The sequence below is a fragment of the Ixodes scapularis genome, unplaced genomic scaffold, assembly GCF_016920785.2.
Source record: "Ixodes scapularis isolate PalLabHiFi unplaced genomic scaffold, ASM1692078v2 PGA_scaffold3__209_contigs__length_174095766, whole genome shotgun sequence".
NCBI lineage: Eukaryota > Metazoa > Arthropoda > Arachnida > Ixodida > Ixodidae > Ixodes > Ixodes scapularis.
In genome coordinates, this window is record NW_024609868.1 from 101,002,904 (window position 1) to 101,011,164 (window position 8,261).

Sequence of the window (8,261 nt, forward strand, 5' to 3'; positions counted from 1 at the left end):
CCATTTACGGCCACATGACGGTTATCGAGTCGCTATGAATTTTTTCCCGTGCCCGACGACGCTCTACTCAATGAGGCTGCCGTCGTTTGTTTTTTGTGATTTCATTTCAGTTTTGGTACTTTTTCTGGTCAGTGATTGAATTTTCAAGAAAAAAGCGCGAAGTACAATTTAGTCATGTGGCGTCTACAATGGCGTAGCATATCTTGGCTGCCGGCAACATATTTATAATTAGAATATGCAGGCGAAGGATTATTTTGAAAGGTAAATTGGTGTGTTTAATGTAATTAGTTTGCTACTTTTCACTTTACACTTTTCATTTGACGTCCACCGCGGTTGGTAAAGCTAGATTGAACGAATCACAATCTTATTTCAAGTTCCGTTTGCTACAAAATTATTTTCCTTTTGAAAAGAACGCGGGCATAGTGTGATTATTATTTATGCTTTTAAAGGGCGACTTGCGTATGGACATTTTTATCACTGCATGTGTATTGGGCTTGACGGACATCATACGAGGGGGTAATGGCCACAAACAGTAGAGTAATTTTCTAAACGTTTTAACTTTATAATTTGTGATTTGATGGGCCACGTTTCGATTGCAGTATTGACTGGCAAATCCAAATAAGGGCTAAACCACGATGAATTATAGACATTCAGACTATGGAGAAACACGGCGATGAAAGAGAGAAAGAACAGGAGTTGGAATTGAAAAACTTGAAATTAAATCGCTTTGCAAGTAAGGAACAGCCTTTGAGATATGCATGGAGTAGTTTTCGTGTTTTTGTCTCTTGAATTTTAATCTAAATGCAAGAAAACCGCTGCAAGACATTTCGTCAATCATGGATATAAAGTGGGGTAGTCAATTTTGAATCCTGTCACAATCTAGGCAGTGTACCTTCGGCGCATCTAGATCCGCGAAGCACGCGCTGTCTAGATAGTAACCACGTGACTGAAATTAGATCAATCTTCTAAGCGTCATCTTGGGTACTATTTCCGGCGCTTTTTCCTAGTTTATGGTTGGAATAAGGCAAACAAAATGCGGGAAATATTACATGAATATCTCAAGAACTCATCCGTTCCGGAAATTTTTTAAACTGCCTTAAACTATGCCGCCTAAAGTGTAACTACACCATGACCTGTCAAACTATTATTCATAAAAGTATCTATCAACTCCAAGTCACTAAACATTATGACTGTCATTGCTACCTTCTCATTTCCTGTCCGCCGAGCAAAATACATAGGCAATTTAGACAATAGAATTCAAGCATATTTGTTCAAATGAAAAGAAACAAACCTGTATATGGTCGTATTTGTTTGAATATAAAATAAGATAGTGTTTATTATTACTTTGGGAGTTTTTCGGAATATTTATTTACTGTGCCGGATATTTTCGAAAGAAAATGCTTTTTAAAAGTTTAGACACGTTTAGTTTTTAACGGAATAAAGTCTCAAATGTGCTGGGAACGAAGGGATTTGGACATTTGTAGACTGTGACATTATTATTGGCGTTTTATTTCAATATCCCATTTACCTCCAGATCCCCCGTAATTTTTAGTATAATCTATGTATAAGGTAGTAAGAGAATGATGAAATTAATGTTGATTTTTTAAAGCCTCGAGTTTTGTAAGAATAGAACGATATTACCTGCCACACTGACTATGTCTCTGCTGCCGCAATGCACCGAGGGAACTTTACTTTGTCTGCACGTGCGACAATCTTGCTGGACCTCTGTGCCTGCAGAGCACAGGGCGGCACTAGGTGCGTTGTGCATTCCCCCTTCCTCCTAAAAACTAAAGTAATGGGGTGTCAAGCGTGCGCAGAATGCTTGGTGAGGTCGGTCTACTCCCAAACATGCGTCATGCATGCGAGAGCAATTTTGTCGTTGAGGCGTTAGTGGTTTTTGGTTCTTCTTGAAGGGGCTTTTCGGGTATTACATTCAAAATAAATGCCATATAAAAGATGTGTCTTTTTATTCCAGACGATCTAAAGTTTATGTATATTTTTTTATATCAAGGATGCATTGGGAAATTAAAGACAAAAATTATATGATCATGTTTAAGTTCAACGCGCATATAAAAAAGAGATTATTTTTTTTCATTGCCTCGCCATATGGTAGTTTGCTTTTAACCCACACTTAGTTAATAAGGGGTAAGCGCATAGTATAATACTGTTAACCCATGAATATGCTTTAAATTATCAACTGCCAACGGCGGCTTTTTGACACTTGATCCCTGTGCAAAGTCTGAATGAGTCCCTAGCGTAAGCTATTACCGGTATGTACAATACCTATTGTAGAAGAAGAAACTATATAGTGCTATGGAGAATTTGGAATACCTATTGTACATTTTCAACAATCTGGGCGTAGTCTTTCAGTGTAAAATGCTATACAAAATACTTATTGATTACACAGATTATTTAAAAAATAGACAAATATTAGCTTTCGGATGATTTTGCACGGAAGATATAAATTTTCTCCCAATACTCTTTTTGGAGTTTTGCGAATTAAACCATGCAATAGGGTATATCAAATGCCGTTTTTGGAACCAAAATGGGCCGTAAAGATCGGCGCCTGAACGCAGCAATCTAAACTTTTCGTCAAAGTTGTATTTCACAGGTTGGTTTAACCTTGTAACCTATAACGCGTAGCTGCCTTTCTGTTAAAAAAATAGGGCCAGAAAACTTGACAGAGTCAACGGCGAACGGCGACGCAGACGAGCGAGTCGAGTGGCGGGGCGCGTTCGGCGCACGTATTGGTAGACAGTGCTACCTCCTTACTCCGACTTCCGTTTAAAGATATCGACACTGCCCACGACGACCGTGATCTGTTGAGATTAACATGATCTTTTTTGTAATCTACCTTTTTGTTTATAAATATTTATGGATGATGACAATAAGGCTTGAAGTAACACAATATTTTAACAGAAAACGCCGTTGTATTACGACGGCGATCTCGGTACTGACGGAATTTGTCTGCGATTCGTCTGCTTTCTTTTGGTAGCCTACACATTTCTGTGCTGCTTTCGACGCTGTCTATACGAGCGCTCGCCGAACGTGCCCCGCCTCTCGACTCGCTCGTCTGCGTCGCCGTTCACTGTTGACCTTGGCAAGTTTTTCGGCACTATGTTTTACAGAAATGGAGCTAGGTCTTGCAATTCGATAAGGTAAAACATACATCTAAGATACATGTGACAAGTGGTGTATCGCTACGTGAAGGCGATAAATTTTACAGTCCATTTTAGATCAAGCCTTGGCATTTCCGACATATTATATAGGTATATAACGCACATGCCATTCTGTTCACCCTGTCGAAAAGCACATTTTTATTGGTTGTTGATATTACGCAATAAAATATAAAAAAACGGTTATTTTATTTTTTTACCCTCTTGATCTCGCAATATCTTTATTATTTTAGGTGGGATGTACAATCGGCTTCTTTTATACCTGTTTTGCCTACCACACTATAGGTTTGTAAAAAAAATATATTAAAACAAATACTTTTGGAGCGCCGGACCGAAGGCGAATTTGCGACGATGGCACTTTGTGCTGTACTTGAAGAAGCAAACATAATTCGTTTTTATTACTGACTTTTATGATCTCCACAGCAAACGATCTTATAATTGGATATTTGCATCAGTCAACTGGAGAATCATGGAAATTTCAATTAAACGAGAGGTTTCTCGGGTCTCGTGTGCCATATCAACAAGCAGCATTCTAAAAAATTAAACCAAGCTTTTTACATTAAAATAAATCCTTATCTCGTTGGGAAGGTACCGCCGGACACACTAAGGACGTGCTACCCTTCCTTGCTTCTCGGGATTCCCAGAGCTTCTACCACGAAGGTCAATTGAAGCGAAATCAGGACATATAAGCTCGAGTTTAGTATCTTTTAAGGAAAGGCTCTCATTCTGTGAGTCCGACGTATGTTGGACTCACATAATGAAAATGTAAAAGTATGTGAAAGTATGAAAAAAAAAACACAAACATATAAAAAATCATTTTATTTAAAGCACTTTCAGCTTATACAAAATCTCGAACGCATCACAGAAATATTTATTTTTCAGCATACCCAAGCCGAAGCATAAATATCGGACTGTTCAGAAGATATAACAAACGCTAGATATATTAAACATGTATTTTAATTTGGCCTTACTAGATTATACATTCAGTATCGTAGAAAATTATTAAGGAAAGGCCGGTAATAGTTATGAATTTAGCGAGAATGAAAACTGTCAAAGAAAACAGTAATCAAAACCCGGTCGTGCTACCCCACAGTTTTGGGATTGTATTTTTAAAACTGTGGAGCCTAACCATTCAGATATACAGCGTTGCATGTTGAGCGGCATAACGCCAGGATGTATAAAAAATGAAACCAGATATAAAAACACTAATGCACTTCATTGGCTGCACCCAAATCACTCGGCAAATATATAAAACGGACTTGAAGTTCCCCGACTATTAAAATGAACGAGCTGTTTGCTCTTCGTTCATAAAACTTCAGCCGTGTAAATTACGGCTCCTAAAGGTATTCTAGACAAATTTAAAATGCGTTTCAGACCGATTAGTGTGGTGGAGTGCTGTAAATAAAATTAATATATTTCTCATTTTAACCTTGGAGAAACAGAAGTGTCTGTTTTCATTTCTCAATTGATACATTTCTCTTAGGTTGACGTTATGTACAGAAAAAAAAAACGAACCCACGTCTTCCGCTTGACTTACCAGTTGAGGTAGCAACTGAAGCCGCGAATATTGAAACAGCTCCTCCACAATTCTGTAATTAAAGATACGTTATTTAGTGTTAACACAGATTTTTATTTTTAAGCAAAATATTTATCATGACATCTACCAGGCGTGATTATATATTTTAGTGCTTTCTGCTTTAAAGCGACTTATGCCAGACCGTTTCAAATTACTCACAAAGAAAATTACGCTTTCAACGTTTGAATATATATGTTCAATATATTTATATATATATAGTAGGCGATTATTGAATTTATTGCATTAAAGTTAGTGAAAGGGAAAGGGAAAGCGAGCTGGCGAAAAATTGGGCCAGGAGCGGGGTGAACCCGCAACCTTCGCCTGTCTGGGGCGACGCCTCAACCGATTAGACCATCCCGGCCACTGGTTTCGGCGGACTCAATTTCTGACCAGCTCTCTGCGTACTGTGTTAGTTTCGAATTCGCTTAACTTGGTAGACGACAACCGTTGCTGATTTAAGGCCCGCGCTATTTCCGACATGCGGCAGTGACGTGGCACGTCACCTCAGCTTGCAAATGTCCGAAAGGGCCCGTCTTCCAAGGTATCTAGGGAACCACTCCTCCCCATAGGGACAGGCTGCATCGAATATATAATGGGAATGAGTGAAGATTGACAAGTGCAGCCGTAGTAATATTATGAACGAAGAGGGGAGAAGGTGAATATTTAATTTACTGCATTAAAGTTTGGGATATATATATATATATATATACATATATATATATATATATATATGTATATATATATATATATATATATATATATATATATATATATATATATATATATATATATATATATATATATTTAGAGTCGCACTTTGATGCCTTGTGTATGTTTAGTGCTTTAAAGGATTTAGCAAGTCAACGCATCTGCCTGAGTCAGGTCTTCTTGAAGTCTGGTTCCGAAAATTAATTACAATGTTTTTTTCGGTTTACGCATCTAGGGCACATCACGTGTTTCATGACTTGTCAGACTGTCTAAGTTCAAAACAATGCTAGTCGACCAAAGCAAACTTAGCTCGGTCAACGCTCAAAAAATATCTCTCTAAATAAAAAGGCGAGTGTGGGAAGCACACACAGTGACCAAAAACGCTCGGCCAACGCTAAGAATAATCTCCCTACTTTAACAGAAAAAAAAAGAAAGAGACGAAAAGCAATTGCACGCACACATAGATCAAACTTAACGGCAGTCCTAGACATTCAAAAAGGAGCACCAGGTGGCAAACTTCCGTCCAAGGTCATGGCCCGCTCACCCGTCCACACTAGGAGCTTTCGCAGATCGTTTTCGCCATCCCGCAACGCTCTCCGTAACTCGCTATGATGCCCGGAGCTCTAGAGGCGACGCGCAGGCGCTGTAGCGGCTTCTTCGTTGCGGAGGGCTTAGCGGAGGGGGAAAAGCAATGTACGAAAACACCGTACTAAGCATATTTTTTCTGCTGCTACTATCCCTTTTAACCTTCTTCAACAAAGACCCCATAACTTCTGTGAAAACTGCGTGAAAGTAACCGGACGCCTTAAGGCGTTCAAGTTGAGTTCAAGTAGTACCGTACCTGCATAGATTGACCCTACTAAGCCGTCAACGGGTAATACGGAAACGTACATGGGAAAAGGCTTGGGTTGAACTCATCGGATTGAATTAGACTCTCAAGTCAAATATTTGTATCACCTCTTCGACCCGTGCAAAGAGCAATCGTCCGCTTTACTTTCCCGACGAGGAGCAAGTATCATGGACGTCAAGCACCTCTTGGACTTCATGCCCCGGGGTGTCAACCGCCTGATCCTGGCCTGGGGACCAATGACCTTGCAACCGCTAGCGTCTCCTTTGGCTAAGAAGTCCGTTCACTTGTGACCGTACTTGCGAGAAACAATGGCTGCCTCACGTGGGATTAGCAGAAGTGAAGTGCCAATAATTTAAAACTAAACAATGAAGCCGGCGCCGTCCGTAGCCGTTGTCTGTAGCAGCAAAAAGCGACACCTAAATACCCATTGACTGAGCGAAACGGCATTAAAAGTCCCATTGGTTGCGACACGGAAGACAGCAGAGCCGCTCGAGGTCAAAGTGGACGCGCCTCAGAAAATATGACACGCAAAGTGAAGCACAGCAACGCCGTTTCCTTGTCACGGAAGACGCCGGGCCGCTCTAGGTCAAAGCGGATGCGCCTGAAAAATAAAGCACAAAGAAAACCACAGCAAAGCAGATGCATCATGACTGAAGCCGTGAAGCTGGTGGGCGCGCCGCGCCTGCGGAATGGAAGAGCGTGATATGACCGCCGGAGCGCCGTCTGAAAAAGGAGGACGTGGCGCGCTGCTTTTAAGAATGCGCTGCGTGTAGGAATGCGAAAACATTCCTACACGCAAGCAGTCTAAGTGTCTCTGCCGAATTTGTTTTGTGATCGGAAACTGTGTCTTGTGCCTATATTTATAGCAAACTTTGTGCGCGCTATGAAGGATGTGCTTCGTGACAAAGAAGTGTTTGAATATATGAAGAAATGCAAGTAAGGACGATAAAGTGCTAGCAATAGAGAAGCAGGACGCCCGTCGACGTCCACGATTGATGACGACATTGAGCATGCGCGTCAACTAATTGTCCGATTGACGAGTCACAATGGACAACGTGTTAAATAATTGGCAAATGAGCCAACACTTTGTCCATACAATATTTCACGGCAGGCTTTGATTTATAAAGGGTAAGGTTAAACTAATGTATACAGCCAGAGTGCGGACAACTTCTCAATAATCCTCGTATATGCCTCAACGTCGAATCTAACGAAAAAACCTATTCTATTCAAACGATACGAGCTCCCAGGTATCACGCCAGAAAAACTTCCTACGGGGCACATGCTTGTCGACCCCGGGAGCTTAACGTGGACTTAATACGGTTTTCCTTTAAGGCGTTAATTAACACAAAATCAGTTCTTTTTTTTGCGTGTCTGAGTGTTTTTTTTTGCTTGTTTTTGTGTCGCTACATAATTTTAGAGTACCATACTTGAGGAAACGTTTACAGATAAAATTCGACCAACCATAGCTGAAGCCGAAGTTTCTCACTTGTTCGACAATTTGGGCTCATAAATGCACTATGACAGCCAAACTACCAACAACAAAACCTAAGTTCGGCGCTTGTTTACGGAGTTAGGGTCAGGACACACAGACTCCGGTCAAAGACTTCCAAGTTTTGCTGCCCCTTGGCTTATTCGGGATTTTAATGCCCTCAAATCCTAGACAAAAACAAACTTTGGTATAATGAAGTGTGTTACCTTGTCTAGGTACTGAACATTTTACAAAAATAGAAATCGTTCTTTATTTTGGGGGGACGGGCATTTTAGTGGATTTGGAAAAACCGCGCAGAAAGTTTCTTTGTTGCGCAAAACGTACGTGAGCCCGGTAGAGCACCCAAATGCGCGTCCAGTGACAGTCACCCAAAATTCAAAATCATCCTCTGGTCTCTTTCGTGTAAGTAAATTCAATAACTCAGATTTTCACGAACAAGCAGTTTTTAGGTTCATTCTAGTG